The following is a 17,620-nucleotide window of genomic DNA, read 5'->3' as shown; positions in this document are numbered from 1 at the left end:
TTCAAAAGCTTTTACTACAGGGGTGTCGCTGCAAGACATTATGAAATCAACAGATTGGTCCTCTGAGTCGACCTTCAAGACATTCTATTTTAAGCCTGTATCGGAAATACCTAATAGGGTGGTGAACAGCGTTGAACAAGCATAATGCGAGCCTCCTGTCTTGTCATAGAATAAAGATTGCCCACGCTATCAGCTCAGGAAGTCTTCATTCTATTAAAGACAAGGAGGCGAGCATTATATCCCACCCAGAATAGTAACATATCAGTTGCATTGGCATGTGGTTAACTTTGTATCACCGTTGCTCATTCCCACCCTCATAATGACTCTCCATTCCTTTTAGGAGATGACCAGAAAACTACAGGATGAAGAAACTCGCGAAATTGAGTAAAGTTTCTTTCAAGTTGGTCGCGTTGGACCTTAAAGCCTTCAATTCCGAGGATTGTTATCAGTTCATCCCGAGAGGATCGCTACGTTGGCGAAGAGACTATTGAGTTTGAGGGCCAGACACAAAGAAAGAGGAAAGGACCTGGGCACAAGGGTTCTTATACAGGAGGCTGCCCTCTGATAGGTGCAGAGTTGGGAGGATTGGACTACCAGAGACTATGAGTATAACGGGACTAGTAGTTCCCGGGTGATTACAGTGATCACATGCAGATGTGAAACAAACGTTTAAACTGGTCCATTTCATTTTCCATAACTGTGGTTTTGTAAGAACATAAATGTACAGTATTAAAGTTAAGTTTTAAAGTGTTGGTGTGGCAGCAAATAAAGAAAGTAAAGCATAATGCTCGCCTCCTTGTCTTTAATAGAATGAAGACTTCCTGAGCTGATAGCGTGGGCAATCTTTATTGTGCAACTATCAGAGGTACGTGCAAAGTTCGTTTTAATGCGAAAAATAAGCAAACAGCAAGGTCAACCGCCTACATGGGTTTCTTTTTCAAGACCAATAACGTAGGAAATTGTTACTACTGTACATTTAAGGAGGTCTGCCAATACAACACGAGGGTCGTGCTGCATCGCGACAGTGAATGTGTCGCATGTTTTGAGCCGTATGATTATTGTCTAGTGAATGCAATATATGGGATAGACGCATCACATCAAGTCTCTATTCTCGAAATACTACAGTCCAGTGACGTTACGTCACGTGTACACAGTGAGCCTGTCAGGCTTGTCAGAATATCTGTATTGTCAATGCGGGTTCCGCTTCTAAAACTGTAATATATATATATATATATATATATAAGAACTGGAAAATGAGTGTGTCCCGGTGTAACGTCACTTTTTGCCGGCCATGTTCGACCTTCTGTTGACGTTCCGCGCTTGTTATTAATAACATGCGTGTAACTTTGAGGGGCTCGTCTGGATGTGCGCCATCATGCGCTTTCTATTCCTATTGATTCCGCAAGGTTGCCTGCTGGTCTTTCTCTTGATGTTGTGCTGCAAATTCTTCTTGATCTTCCTCCGGTTCTGGGGTGACATCCCTCATGTCACAATTACCCATTTCACTGTCCCGAGATGGAGCTTGTGTCACTCGGCCAGTGTTTGTTTTTCGAAATCAGCTAGTATTTCTCGTTTCTTTCCGACTCACGTTACTCATTGTCACCATAGATGGCCACCACTGCCCTGGGTTTTCTTTCAAAAGGTAAGCTCAGTTTATGATTCGGGTGCCATTTTTGGATTCTTACAACGTCACCCATCCGCCATGTGAATTTCTTTTGTCTTCCTTCTCGGGCTCTCCTGGTTGTATGAAGCCTGTGATTGGCAAACTGCACCATCATCAACTACTGGGGGTGGTCTTCATGCGCAGGTATCACTGACAACCTTTCTCACCCACAATGCTGCTGTGTCCGGAAACCCGAGTTGACCAATGGGTAGTTGTGGGAAGTTGTCCATTGCATTGGTTAGCGGTTCACCTTGTTCACAAGCAATGCGCAATATCTTGTTTAATATAGGGTGACCAGACGTCATGGTTTTCCCAGTACGGTCCGGGGTAATCAGCCTCTGTCCCGGGGTCCCGGGAGTTTTTTTATTTTAGAAACCCTGTCCGTGCTGGAAATATGATTGGGTGGTGATTGTGGGGGCGTGTTGGGGGAGGGACGGTAATTGGTGGGCTGCGATGGAGTAGTCCCTCTTTTATGTGGTTGGTCATCTCGGTTTTTCGTTTTGGAAATCTGGTCACCCTAGATTAATATCCTCATTATGTGCTTGGCCTCTTCATTTTCTCTGGGCCAGCAGGGGGGGCTGCATTTGTGGATGATGCCCATGCCAGTGATGCATTGTTCTAAACCCTGGAACGCTGGATCATTGTCAGATTTGAGAGACTCTGGAAGCAAACAAATGCTGTCACTGTTGTGGTGCGCTCTGTGTGCACACCGATGCCTGTGAGCCCCCTCCCGCTACAGACTGCACCAGTGACACGTCTATGCAGTTCGGGCTCCCCGGTCACTCTGCATGGCCGGGAACACCCCCTTTATTTGTAGTGCAGGCGGCGGAATGCAACGTCACTCCGCTGCGTGCGTGCAGCCCTTAAAGGGGCAGCATCACACTGCTCCTTTTTCATATCAAAACAAACAATGAACAAAGGAAGCTGAATAGTTCTAACCACTATATTCACTGCACACAAAACCCAGAGCTCCTTTAATAGCAGCCACCCCGGTCCCCGGACATTCAGGGCTCCCACTCACAGTATTACTCCAACACAAAGTCCGTGAGACGGGCAGGTTTCCCTCGCCCAGTCCTCTGAGGGTACCTCCTGCCACTATCTCCACTCGGAGTTCCTTCTCCCCCCGGCTCCCGAGCCGGTGATCCGGTGAGGCAGGGGGAACCGCCCCCTTCATCAGGAACCTCCATGGCCGGCCCGCTGGGCGTAGTATCAGTCCTTGTCTCAGTCTGTGGCTCTCCCAAGTGATTGAAGAAGCTCATGTTGCGTGTTACAGAGGTGCTTCCGTCGGAGGCGGTCACCATTGACCCTTTTACTGCCACCACATCCAACGGTGCCGGCTCATACGTCAGCAACAGTTTTTGTTGGGGGTGCCGGTTCCGTACCAGTATCCCGTCTCCGGGCACCGGCCTCTGCGGCCTCAGTCCTCTCTGAATGTTCTCGGTTGCCGTCTGTTCCTGGCGCTCCCGCTCCACCTCTTCATTGTTGATTACGGCGGGCTCCCGCTCGCTGAGCTCTGGTAGTAGGTCTCGGGGCACCTTTGGAACATTGCCTCTGCTGGAGGTACCTCCGTGGAGGTATGGGGAGTGTTGTAGTATCCTCTCAGGAATTTGTACAGTGCCCTTTCCAGGCACTTGCCTTCCCCTTGGGCAATGCGAAAAACCTTATTGAGCGTCCGCATCATTCTTTCAGCCTCCCCATTGGCCCGGGGCCACAGCGGTGTAACCTTGCTATGATGTACGCCGTACTCCTCCATCAGTCCCGCAAAACTGTCCCCTTGGAATGGTGGGCCATTGTCGGAGCAGAGCACCATGGGCAGTCCATGGGTGGCAAAGATCTTTTCAATGGCCACCGTTACCTTGTCGGAGGCCACCGACTTGATGAACTCCACCTACGGGTAGCGGGACCACTCATCGACCACCACCAGGAAGTGGGTGCCCCTTGACGTGGAGCCAAAGCCAGCATGCACGACCTCACACGGTTTGGTCCCTCTTGGCATGGTCTCAATTTCTGGCTCTCTCTGGGCAGGGGATGCTGCTTGGAACCACCCACATGATGCCACAAACTCCTCAACCCTTCGTTCCAGGTCAGGAAACCAGACCTTCTGGCGTAGACATGCTTTTGTTTTTGCCGCACCTTGATGGCCTTGGTGTGCCAGCACTATCATTTGCTGTGTTTGACTTTGAGGTATGACAATGCGGTCCCCCCTCAGCAGGAGTCCGTTTTCTGAGAATGTCAACTCCCTCCTTACTCTCCACAGCTGTTCCTGGGTGGACTTGGCCTCTTGCGTTCTGGCTGCCAGCGAGTCAATTACCATTCGCCACGAGTCCTATTGGATAGCGGACTTGAGTATTCTGAAGCAGTCGTCCTCGCCAGATGCTTTTGTTCAAGGACCTGTATGGGTGCCGAGTTGGGAGTCGCGGCCTCCACCACGAGCTGTACATGTTCATCTGCCTCCTCTGCACATGTGGACAGCACCCTACAGGTGCCCTCTCGTGGGTGTCTCGACAGATAGTCTGCTGCATTATTGGTTCCAGGGCGGTAAACCAACGACACGCCATACTTTGACAGGCCCAGCACCCACCTTTCAATTCGGGCTGGCGGCTTGGACGAAGACACCGCCAGGATGGGCAGCATGGGTTTGTGGTCCGTGACCACTGTCACTGGCCATCCCAGAACATACAATCGAAAATGGCGGAAACCCCACAGGATGGCAAGTGCCTCCCGTTCGATCTGGGAGTATCTTTGCTCCATCTCTGATAGGGATTTGCTGTCATACGCAATGGGACGGACCTCCTGGTTGGCACCTATCTGTGTTAACACCGCCTCCAAGCCAAACGGGCTGGCGTCCACCACAATTTCCGATTCCAGTGCCGGGTCGAAGAAGGCCATGATGTCTTCAGTCATGAGAGCACCCTTAATGTCCTCAAAAGCTGCCTGCTCGAGAGGGCCCCATTGCCAGGCCACGACTTTCTTCATGAGGGCCCTGAGTGGCTCGGATCTTGCTGCTAGATTGCAGATGAAACGGCCACAATAGGTGACCATTCCGAGGAAACTCACTTCCGAGACATTTTCAGGGGCCCTGGCCTCCACAATGTCCTTCACCTTGCGTGGATCGGGCGAGACCCCACCAGCCCTGAACACAAAACCAAAGAACTCAATGGTGGTGCGGAGGAACTCACACTTCTCTCGGTGTAGTGTCAGGCCCAATCGTAGGCGTTCAAACGTCTTGGCTAACTTCACCAGGTGGTCCGAATCCGATTTGGCGAATACCAGGATGTCATCACTAATATTCAAGACGCCCTCCAGGTCTGCCAGCGCCCCACAAATGATATTCTGAAATACCTCTGCTGCGGATGACACCCCGAATCTCAGCCTCTTGTACCTATAGAGGCCCTCGTGAGTGCTAAATGTTGTAATGTACCTTGACTCGGGGTGTTGTAACACCTGATGGTATCAGGCCCGCAGGTCCAGCTTTGAGAAAAACCGGCTCCCTGCAGTTCAGTGATGATATTATCAATCGTGGGCGTGAGGTGTCGCTCCCTCTTAATGGCCTTGTTGGGCAGGCGCATGTCCACGCAGATGCAAACTGAGTCTGGTTGTTTCGGCATTCCAGCGACAACAATGGGGGACACCCATTGTCAGGCCTTCGACCTTCTCTATGATGTCCAATTTGACCAGGTTGTCGAGCTCTTTGTCCACCAGATCTCTTAGGTGGAACAGGACCCGTCGATGCTTAAGAGCAATGGGCTGCACCGAGTCATCTATGTGCAGTTTAACCGGGTCCCCCACCATCTGTCCAATTCCTTCAAACAGAGCCGTGTGTTTCTCCAGGAGGGTTTGAATGTCATCCATGTACACAGAGTATTCAAATGTCATGAAACCCAGTGCCTCTGCCGGCGCACAGCTCAGCAAGGTGTTACTGCTGTCCGGCGTCACATAGAATTGGCCCCTTATGGCTGACCCACCATGTTCGACATCCGCAATGAATACACCGTCCAACTGTTTTGGGTCTGCTCCTCCAAAGGTGAAGATACGAGCCTTCGGCTTGGTCAGGGTGGGCGGCATGCCATGGCGTCATAGTGTTCACAAGCCATGACATTGACTGAAGCCCTGTGTCTACCAGTACTGGGACTGAGGACTCATTCACCATCACCAGACATCGAGGCTGCCTGCTTGTCTTTGCCTTTGATACATCAATGCTGGATACTAAGAACACGTTTTCTTCTACTTCCTCCTCCTCTTCCTCATCAAGAGCTGAATTGTCCTCCCCCTGATCCAGCTGAGCAATGTCTGAGGGCGCTTCTGCTGGAAGAAACCAGCCCACACCGGGCCTCTGGAGACCACTACTGGAGCAGTGGCCCTGCACATCCTAGAGTAGTGGTCGGGACCACAACGGCTGCCACATGTCTTTCCGATGGCCGGGCATTCCGCTTGATGGGGAATGTCATACCACACTCTGGGCACGAATTGGCAGGGGCTGATCCCCTCTCTTGCTGACTCATTCCCCCACGTCTGGCTCCTCTGCCGTGTCCGACTGCACAGATCTCTTCAGTCCTGCTGGGGCGTACCCCCGCAAACATTCGGGACGCTTGCAGGTCGGAAACCTCCTGGCACCTGCCCAGTTCCAAGATGCATGGCAGGGTGATGCCGGGCTCCCTCAGGACTTGTCTTCTTAGTTTGCCAGACATGCAGCCTTGGATCAGCTGATTCCTGAACATTGTGTCAGGATCCACCCATGCACATGGCACCAACAACCTTCTCAGCCTTCCATAGAACGTGTCAAGTGTCTCATCGTCTTTTTGGCGTGCCGCCCCCATGAGGAATCTTTCATAGTCCGCGTTGGCAAGGGGTAAGAACTAATCATGGAGAGTGTCTTTCGCTGCAGCATAGGAGCTGAAGCGACAGGAATACCTCATGCACAGCTGGTCCTGCACAATACAGCAAGGTGGCTAACTTGCTGTCATCATTAGTATCCATTGTGGCGCAAAAGTACAACTCCAGCCTGTCCATCCACATCTTCCAACGTGGCCCCAGGCTCGAAGGCGCCCCAGAGATATCAAACTCAGGCATTGGTGGTAACGCCCCTGGGGGTCTTGCATCTGGTAGTTGTGGTGCCGCCATTGCGGGGGGCTGCGCTGGAGATTGGCCAGCATCACCAGGAGGTAGGGCTGGAGGCTGGACAGGTGCCACAGGAGACTGTACGGGAGGTTGGACAGCTGCTACAGGAGGTTGCACTGGAGGTTGAACAGGGGCTTGAGGCTGACCTTGATCTGGTTGTGCTGCTGGTCCACTGCCGTCCATTGCCTAGAGCGCACAGGCATCTTTGTGTGAAATACCAAAGGCCGCAACTCAGGCTCTCTCCTCTTGCAGGCAGGCAGAATATAGGTCAGCAGGCTCCTTCTCCTAGAAGGCAGGCAAATAGTCCTTCCACCAGCTTGAACCTGTGAAGGGCCAGCGATGTTGCCAGGATTAGATGTCACCCAATGTCTTCCCCCTTTTTTGGGTGGGAGTCCCAAAAATTGAGCCAGGTGGGGCCTAGAGACTGTCCTACTGGCTTAGCAGGCCTTTCCAGGGACCACCATTCACTCGGTGAAAACAGACAAAATAAGCAAACTCTCTGTCCAAAACCACAGCATGTGGTAGTAGCAGCTCTCCGCTGCCAAGCGTTCCAAAAATTGGCCTTGGATGGCCTTTAGAAGTGAAGGAAATCACTGCTGCGGCCTTCCTAGGCCCGGTTACAAAATGGCCACCGACCGCGTGGACTGCCTCCTGCCCTGCGGCATGATCGAATGGTGCTAATATTCAAAATTCTAAAATAAACAAAATTCACCGTCGATTATCACTGCCCAGCCTGGGATGCATCCGCACCTCGTCGCCACTGTTGTGGTGCGCTCTGTGCGCACACTGATGCCCGTGAGCCCCTTCCCGCTACAGACTGCACCAGTGACACGTCTATGCAGTTCGGGCTCCCCGGTCGCTCTGCACGGCCGGGAACGCCCCCTTTATTTGTAGTGCACGCGGCGGAGTGCAACGTCACTCCGCCGCGTGCGTCCCTTAAAGGGGCAGCATCACAGTCACCAGGGGTGTTGCTAAGCATGCCAATGTTGGGACTGTCAGAACTGTCGGCACTCGGGGCTAGCTAGCCTTTTGGTTGTAGCCCCTGAGCTTCTATCTGGGGCCACAACCAAAAGACCCAGGGCTATAGCCCCTTTAGACCCCCCCAGCAACGCCTCTGGCTGGAACCTTAGTATGACCACATCCACATGCACCGCTGATGTGCCTCCAGTATTAATCTAAAAGTTCATTAGGGTACCAAAATCCATACTTGACACCAGCCAGTCTTTGGCTTTTCTGTGGGGACTTTATGGGTGGGGTTTGGGCTTTGGGCTTTATAGCACTCAACTGGCACCAGGAGAAGTTTTACAGCGCCCCATCAATGGATTTCTCCAAACCTAGAAAGCGTGTAAATTGAGAGGTATGCCTCTTGTACTGGAAGAGGCCAACCAGAGATAACAAGGTAATACCTTGCTTCGACATATAGAGGCCTTGATGATAACCAGCATAGTAGATGGTAGCTCCTTGTAGCTAAGCAACAATATCATCTATATCCCAGCAGATCCGAAGTTGATCTTGCTTGGAATATGGGATAAGACAGCCTACTCGTGTTATGAAAAGCTTTTTTATATCCAACGCTCTGATAGTGGCCAAAAGGAATATCACCTTGAATTGGAGGTGCAAGAGTTGTGTCCAGGTTCTCTAAATGGGCATTGGATATGGACATTTGGATGGCGATAGAGGAAAGGATATACAGATACGGGACTGTCCCCTTGCCCTCCCGCACTGTTATGGGGACAGTCCATGTTTCGGGCCAATTATTGGAGGAAAGTGACGTTGGGCTAGGGAGGGGGTGGGACGAAGGAAGGGGTGTTCCCGGGTTTATTCAGTTACGTGTGAACTAGCAATAAAGAAGGCTCCACTCTGCTTGCGGTGTGTGTCGCCGCTTTGTTTTCAGTGGTGCAGGCCTGGCTGCGGACGCCCCGCATGTGTAAGAGCGTGGTCCGCTCCTACAGCCCCTACAAATGTATTAAGATTTTGGAAAAGTGGGGGGAGTAATGAGCTACCCTAAAACTGACATGACACACACCAGTTTTTGTCTAGCTGGGTGTGTCGCTCTATTTCTACTGTGAAACTGGAGCGGTTTTCCTTGTTTATTCTTGCCAGTAATGGATGTTCTGACCTGGTAGTTCGTTTTTTCAGAATAATGTGTTTACTGTTTTGTTTTAGCTTGTTATAAAATCAATAAAAATGTATGTAAAAAAACAATATCATCAATAGTCGCAGGGTGAAGTTCCCTTTAATTGCGTTGGCTTTTCTCTGGGGACTGTGTGGGCGGTGTTTGGGTTGTGTAGCACTCACCTGGCACCTGGAGTAGTTGTGGAGCGCCTCATACACAGATTCCCATTATTCTGCAGGCACTTATCTACACCTATGCACACAGCGTTTGGTTGCTTCAGTTTAACTGCTGCTAAGATTGGTGATACCCAAGGCGCGGGGCTGTTGACTCCTTCAGTGATTCCTTCCTGTTCTAGTTTATGTAGCTCAACCTCCACCTTCTTCCATAAAGGAAAAGGTATCTGTCTGTGCCGCAGTGCCACTGACTTGATTGTGGGATCAACGTGGAGTCTTAGCTGGAGTCCCTGAACACATCCTATTTCTTCAAATACATAATGGAATCCTTCCATCTCTTAATATCTGCTGCTGTATATGATCTGCACAAGGCCATGGCTTCTAAAGCTTCACAACTTTTGTGTGCCTCTTGCTTCCAATGTCACGTTGAACTTCAGCTTAATATTGTGGTAAACTGTTGTGACAAAAAATGCCATACAGTGGAAAGGGGTGATTCTGCCATATGTGTTGTGACTATGTCCTTTGCCTGACACTAAGAACCTGCAGTCGAAAGGTCTGCGTGGCACTCCGAGCTAGTGGATGCTGGGTCTGGGGGAAGTATATTGGTGACACCCAGACCACCCTCACTGGTTCCAGACTTGGGACCGTCTGATAGGCAGGGGCATGAGGTAAGTAGTCCAAAAGATGTCTGCGCTCCCAGCAACCCCCCTACTGTTGCCAATCACCAGAATAGAGAAAGGAGGGTACCAATGACTTTTAAAGGAACTCCTTTACATAAGGTCCATATTTTCAGGGAGCCACCTTAAGCCCCCTCGCCAGACCCAGAACTGTAATGTAGGACAAAAACCCTCTTTATTTAAAGCAACAAATTTACGCCAATGTTTAATCCCTGATGAGTGAGGAAATGTATTTTCTCCTGCAGCACATGGGCCAGGGGAACCGGCTTGTATGGCCCGCAAAAGCCTTGCTGTTACACTGTCGTGTCTGAACAATGCAAGGCGGGTGCCTGCAGAATGCATGAACAAAGAAACAGGGAGCAATGTCTCCATGTCGTAGGGTTATACACTTGTAAGTTCCCTGCTATGAAAAAGGATTACATGTAGCAAACAGCCTCCTGTACAGTGAATCCTTACTGAGAGAATGTCAGGCTCAGAGAGCAGAGGTAACTGTCTCACACAGACAATAACACTAGGCCGTCTAAGGGAAAGGAGGGAGACACCAGCCATAGCTTTAGCCTTTATGGAATCCAAGATGCCAGCAGGTTTTCATGTGACCTCAGGCCAGCCCCCTCCCAAATCATATGACCCACAACCCAGGGCTCAGTTACAGCAAAGCAGAGCCCTCAGTACGCGGGTGTCTGCCATACCAACTAGTGGCGCCCCGGGGAGGGGGATACTGTACGATCTCATGCAGCCACTTCATTCTGTGTTCAAGTAGGAGTTGGAGGAATTCGTTTGGTAGAGAGTGGTGAGAGAGAGGAATACTGAGAAGGAAGTGGGAGGAGACAGCTGGAGGTTAGAGGGACAGTCTGGAGGAGTTTCAGAAAGACGAATGTGTCATCAGAAGGAGAGCTGTTGGCGAGTGGAAGAGGTTGGAAAAGGAAAGAGATGCCATCACGAGGAGAAGAGTATTTGGGGAGAAGAGGATGTTGGAAAAGGAGAGGGGGTTCTCTAGGAAGAGGAGAAATGCTGGGGAGAAAATGAGGGGAACCATCATAGAGAAGGACAGAGGTCCAAGGGGGAGCTATCCCTATTGGACTAAAGAAGGTGTGAGGAGAAAAGGCAATCCTGTGAGGAGCCAAAGCATCCCCAGGAAGTAAGATCAGTGAGGTTCCAGCGGGCCAGTTTGGTCCATGGTAGAAATAGCTGAGGGGGTAAGATATGCTGCAATCTCACCAAGGGTCAGGGAGTTTATGTGTGACAAAGTCACAGTGCCAACATCACATCCAGTGAACGATTCCCCACCCGAGAGCGCAAGTCGTTAGAAACTACCAGATCCCAAAGAAACATGGTATTCAGGACTGCATCTCCCAACATGCACCAGATATAGAAATTCAAACTCTGGTCCGAATTTAGGAGTGTCTTTCAGGGAAACACATGCTAAGAGGAAACACTAGCACATGCAGAGAGACCCCTTAGCCAACAGGTACGGATCCTCGAAGGGAAAAACCTAATTTATGCCAAGCCAGTCCCAGCAGCAGTGCATCTTAAAGAGAACAGTTTTCTACCTTTCCTGCAGCATTTAAGAAAAGGGAACATTATTTCTTATCCTGTGAACTTACTAGAGGTTTTCCTGTGCCTTAGGATGGCCTTTTAACCAACATGAACTGACAAAAGGACCTTATGAACTTCTGTGCAGGGGGATAGCCAGGAGGCAATGCAGGAGCAGAGCAGTGGACAGAAACCAGCTCTTACACTTGGAAACAAAATGAAAGAAATCTGATATGGCAGCTAGACTTTTAAAAACGGGCTTCCCCTGGATTGAAATAGGAAGCCCACTAACCAATCTATTAAAAAGGTTGCTTCAGCCAATGGGGGAACGGTGAGGGATTTAAAACTGAGGCTACGAAACACAGAAAGTGTCTTATGGGCTGCGAGCCAAGCCCCTTAAGTTCAGAGGAGGGATGTGCTCCACTGCGGGAGAGGAGAGTTCACTGAACCTCGAAAGAGGGGTGTGCTCCAGTGAGGGGGACGAAGAGCCCCCCTGAAAACCAGAAGAAGGGTCTGCTCCAGTGAGTGGGGGAGGAGCGCCTGAACCCCAAAAGAGGGGAGTACTTAAGTGAGGGGGAGAAGAGCATCCCGAATCCCAAAAGAGGGGAGAGGAGCCCCCTAAACCAGAGACGATGGGTGTGCACCAGTAAAGCAGAGAAAAACACCCAGAATCCCAAAAGAGGGTTTTTCTCCAGTGAATGGGAGAGGAGTCCCCTGAACATCAGAAGTGGGGAGTACTCCAGTGAAGGAAGAAGAGCCCCCTAAACCCCAAAGAGAGGGGTCTGCTCCGCTGATGAGGAAATGAGCCCCCTAAACCTCAGAAGAGGTTTGTGATCCAGTAAGGGGGAGAAGACCCCCTTTGATTCCCAAATGATGGTTCTGCTCTAATGAGGGAGAGAGGAGCCCCCGAACCACAGAAGATGGGTGTGCACCAGTAAAACGGAGAAGAGCACCCCGAATCCCAAAAGAGGGCTTTGCTGTAGTGAATTGGAGAGGAGTCCCCTGAACATCAGAAGTGGGGAGTGCTCCAGTGAAGGGAGAAGAGCCCCCTTTGATTCCCAAAAGATGGTTCTGCTCTAGTGAGAGAGAGAGGAGCCCCCGAACCACAGAAGATGGGTGTGCTCCAGTGAAGGGGAGAAGAACCCCATGAACTCTAGAAGAGAGGTATACTCCTGTAAAAGGGAGGCAATATTCTTGAGACCCAAAGGGGACGACCGCTGACCCATGAGAGGGGAGGGTGGGAAGCAGTAAGAGAGTGACTTTGAAAATAGAAGAGGGGGTGGGTAACAGAAGAGGGGAGCCCCTGGAATCCAGGAGAGGAGTGTGCTACAGTGAAGCGAGAAATTGAGCAGGACACTATATCCCCGAGTGTGGATTAGTGAGCAGTGAACAATATCCCTAAATAAAAGAACAGAGGGGCCAAGCCCCTTGGCCCCAGTAGAGGGGAATAATGAACCGAGTAGGAGAGCCCGAGTGAAGGGGGGCTTTTGGGACACCTGGCAAAGGGAGGAAGCCCTACATTGTGAGAGAGGTGGAGAGGCCTTGTGGTCCCCAGAAGAAGCATGCTAGAGTGACCTACACAGGAGACCCCCTTTCTGGAACTTTCCGAATGACGTTTTACTTTCTGTCCTTTGTTTAGAATCCTGCATTTAACGAATATATCTCCCAAGATTCTTTATGTTAGACATATTGAACCCATTTCCATACAACAGTCATGTGTTTTACATGTTTTATTAAAACCCTTTAAGCTTATTCTAGTGTCAGAAATGGTGTGTTCCCTTGGCCATGTGGCATATGTGAGAGAGAGTCAGCGAAGAAGTGCCCTGGCACCAGGATCCTAGCACAGGGATGTAGTCAACCAAAGGAGGGGCAACCCACACCTATCCCCAAAGGCCATGGGTGTGATGTGCTTCTGGGAAAGATTTAATATTTGTGTTGCCTAGCGCACACCTAGGTTTAAGGTTTTTTTACAGGATTTGTTGAAAATTTACGGGGTGCCGGGGAGAATAACAACCTTGACACTGGGTTGTTTTAACCTATGTAAATCCAACAGATTGTCCACAAGATTGTGGAACTCTCCCGTCCCCTGCACACCCTTTATACTGTAGAAACAGTCAATATTTCTATACAATGGTAATATTCAGTTTCTTTCAGAAAAAAGAAGAAATTAATGAGAGAAGCTAATTCATGACACTATTATAATAAAACAGAATGATGGGGACCATCGGTTTTAATTGAATTTTAAATTAATTGTTATAGATATGAATTTCAATTCATTCATCATCCAGTCTTTGTAAACATAATAACATAAATGTGTTCATTTTGAGGTTACATTCAATATTATAATACAAGGGCATACAAGGTACTCATCACACTTTCTATACAATAGGCTTTTCACATGGTATATCCAAAGAAAGTAATGATGAATATTTTCTCGACGCGTTTCGGGGTGTCCCCTTCTTCAGGAATTGATAGCCCTCTTCATTGCCGTTAATCTTTGTTTCGTCTATAATGTATGATACAATGATCAAATTTTAGATTCTCACTGATAACTGTCATTTAACTCTTGGGAGAAATTTTTAATAATAATCACCTGGATGTTCAATGTGGAATATCCTAACTGGATTTATTATCAATAGCAATATCAGCCCAATAATGGTTATTCAACCTGTAGATGTGATAAAAAGACAATAGGGAAAGCTCAATTAAAAACGGGATCTTAATTCATGAAGGAAAATCTAGTCATGTAATATCTAAGAAAAAATATTACCTTTCGGTATTTCTGTAAAAAGCTACTACATCCATGGAATGGGTCGCTGTGGTATGTAGAGAGTCCTCAGGTACGGAGGTAGTGCAGTAATGGGCGATTCCTCCACTCGTGTCTGTAAAAACACGTATATATACTATATTAGATACACGAAAACAATGGGGTGGGATCATTCTGTGGAGAGTATTCTGTGAAGGCCTCTAGGCTCATGATATGCAATTGGGGAGCTGTTTACAAAGGATTCTCTTACCTCCTTCCTGAGAAGATGGCCGGTGCTGTAGCTCGAACCGTTCTACACGGTTTTCGCTAAAGATGGCCACTATTTACATTATGACGTCATCACGTCGAAGCCACTATGTTTAGAACGTCAACGTGTGACGGGAAAACTTTAGAAAACAATGTGTAATTAACCAATAGTATATAGGTGTATATCTATACTGGTGCAGGGAGTTTGAGTCAAATGAAATAAAGGTGAAAAGAGTCGAAAGATAAATGTGAGGAGTGTCTCATGTAACTTCTGGGAAATCTATTGTTTACCACGGACAAAAGTTAATCGAATATTGGACATCCGTGTGTTTACTATTTCAAGAGAAGCATGCTCACATTCTATGGTCTGTAACTTAATACATCCTATGTCAGTAAAAAATCATCCTAAGTGAACTGAACAAATTCAAAAATGTATTTAACAGCAATTGATATTGTATCCACACTGGGTTTCTGATTGGGTCAGGGGAAACAGTATTTAGTTACAAAAATGAGGCTAAACTGTAATCTTCGTTCATCCCATTGGGAGCTAGACTGTTTAGTCTCTCTATCCAGAAGATTTCCCTCTGGTTCATACGTCTGGCATGATTGCCACCTCTTGGGGCTCTGTTCACAATTTCCAAAATCACAACCTTTAGTTGAGAAATATTATGTTTCTTTATGGAAAAATGTCTTGCTACAGGTGAGTTAACACTGTTGGTACGTATGTTACTTTTGTGTTCATTCCAGCGCTCCTTGGCTTTCCTTTGTGTCTGTCCAACATAGTAAATGCCGCATGGGCAGCTTAAACCATAAATGATTGATTTCGTGTCACAAGTGGCAAAATCCTTTAGTGGGATTTTTTGGCCATTTGATGGGTGTCTTACATAGCTTCCCTTCATTATGTTGTTACAATTGCCACAACTGAGACAAGCAAACGTACCTATTTTCCTCTTGGTGAGGGTTCTTTGATTGTCCACTCTCGGTCTTTCTGCTTTAACTAGGCTATCCCTGAAGTTCCGACCCCTCTTGTAGGCGATTATGGGTGGTTCAGGAAATAGTCTCTTTAGTTGTGGATCCAATTTGATTATACCCCAGTTCTTCTTGATCATCCTTGTTATGTGATGACTCTGTGCTGAATATCTTAAAGCGTAGAGAAATGGGATCTCCTTAGATCTATTTCTTGATATACGGAGGTCTTTCCTCTCCAATGTGAGTGTTTTTTCTTCTGCTTTCTTGATGATAGACTCTCGATAACCTCTTTCCTTGTATCTTTGTGTCATCAATAGGTTTTCATTCCTCAGGGTGTCAGTTGTTGAGATAATTCTCTTTAGTCTAAGGAATTGACTGTAGGGCAAATTATTCTTTAAATGCGTCGGATGATGGCTCCTGAAGTGTAACGTGTTGTTAACATCGGTGGGTTTGTGATAAATATTGGTGATTATCCCATCTTCCCCAATCTCTAGTTCAACGTCCAAAAAATGTAGTTTAGGGGTTCCAATTTCCATCGTGAATTTGATTCTGTCGTGGCCTGAATTGATGTATTTTAGGAATTCCTCTAGTTCGTGATGTTGTCCTCTCCAGATGACGAAAACATCGTCAATGTATCTTTTCCAGGTGATGATTTTTTTGCTAAATTTTGTTGGTATCAAAATCCATTTCATCTCCAAATGGTACATGAATAGATTAGCATAGGCTGGGGCCATTGCTGACCCCATTGAAGTTCCTGATGCTTGTAAATAGTACTGCGTCCTGTATCTGAAATAGTTGTTAATGAGTATAATTTTGCTTAATTTCATTAGGAAGGTTTTGTTTGCTTCACATTCATTTCTTAGTAGACACCATTCGAGTGCTTCCAAACCGTCTTGATGTGGGATGCATGTATATAGACTCTGTACATCAAACGAAACCAGTAGATCATTTCTGTTAATATCTGTTAAGGTGTCTAGGTGATTGAGAAAATCTGTGGTATCTTTAAGATATGTTGTGGTTGTTTGGACTATGGGTTGTAATGCCTTGTCCACATAAACTGCTAGTGGGTTGAAGATACTATCAGTTCCCGCAACAATCGGTCTGAGGGGGGGTTTTGTCAAGTTCTTATGTATTTTTGGCAGTCCATAGAAGATTGGAGTAATAGGATGTTCATTAATCAAAAACAATTTAGTCTTGTTGGAAATCCATCCTTGGTCCTCAGCTTCCTCAAGCGTAGTTTCAATAATGCTTGATATTTCTCTGACCGGATCTTGTTCAATTTTTATGTACGTGTTCTCATCTGTTAGGAGCTCTAAAATCTTCTCCTCATAGTATGTAGTGTCCATAATAACTATGGCCCCTCCTTTGTCTGCCGGTTTTAGGGTCAGGCTTCTGTCATCCGCAAGGTTCTTGATGATTTCATTCTGCCTTCTCCTGGTATTGTAGTTCCTTGTTCTGGTGAAATTAACCCTTTTGAGATCTTTTATCATCTGTTCTTCAAACATTCTGATGGTTATGTTATTGACTTGAGGGTCGAAATGACTCTTGGGTTTCATTTCTAAGTATTGATGTGGCTCTTGTGTAGTGTTGATTCCCATTTGTGAATCAAAAAAGACTTTGAGTCTCATTTTCCGTGCCAGTCTGTGAAGATTGATTTTTTCTTCCAGCAAATTGGAATTCTGGGTTGGTATAAATGTTAAACCTAGGTTCAATGTGTCCGTTTGGTCTTTGGATAGTGGTTTTGATGAAATATTAACAACTAGTTGTTTGGTTTGTTCCGCGATCTTAGATTTCTTATTGCCTCTTCGCGTAGTCTTTTGTCTAAAAAAACCGAGGGAGTGGTTTGTGCGTTAGAGGTAGTCGCTTCTTGTGATGTATGTATAATCGGTCCACTTTCCGCGTTCTCCCTATTGATAACTTCGTCCCCACTTGTAGGTATTTCGCTACTGGATCCACTTGGTTCTTGTCCCGGTATTGGTGTTTTGTGGTTTTGTGGTCTTCTACCTGGTGCGGTTTTGTTTTGTGCGTAGTATTCTTGCCAGGAGTATACTATATCCTGAAGATAATCCAACGTATCTCTTCTGAATTTTCGGACTTTGCGTTGTTCTATGTCCTTTTTGTAGTTGTCCAATGTTCTGTTCACTTCCTCTATGATGGTTGTTAATTCCTCTTTGTTTTTAAATTTCGACAGTTGTTCTGTCAGGTCTTCGATTTCACTGTCGAGTTTGCTGACAGATTTTGCTAATTCCTCGATTGTCAATAATATAAGATCCAAAGAGCATTTATTTAAGATCTGCTCCCATTTCTTCACAAAATCTGGGTTGTCCTTGCACAGTGTGGGTCTTAAATATACCCTTA

The 17,620-nt window shown here is 47.4% G+C and overlaps 1 long non-coding RNA gene across 1 annotated transcript; it reads right to left on the bottom strand.

Moving 5' to 3' along the window:
* Positions 1-13,476: 13,476 nt before the first annotated feature.
* On the bottom strand, positions 13,477-14,383 carry LOC138566012 (uncharacterized). Its single transcript, XR_011301780.1, has 2 exons — positions 13,874-14,383; positions 13,477-13,786 (listed from the first exon to the last, which is right to left on the bottom strand). It is a non-coding gene; the product is annotated as an uncharacterized lncRNA (long non-coding RNA).
* Between the last annotated feature and the right edge of the window lie 3,237 nt (positions 14,384-17,620).

The sequence above is a fragment of the Ambystoma mexicanum genome, chromosome 2p (genome assembly GCF_040938575.1).
Source record: "Ambystoma mexicanum isolate Mex_15411 chromosome 2p, UKY_AmexF1_1, whole genome shotgun sequence".
NCBI classification, from domain to species: domain Eukaryota; kingdom Metazoa; phylum Chordata; class Amphibia; order Caudata; family Ambystomatidae; genus Ambystoma; species Ambystoma mexicanum.
This window is presented reverse-complemented; position numbering and strand designations above follow the sequence as displayed.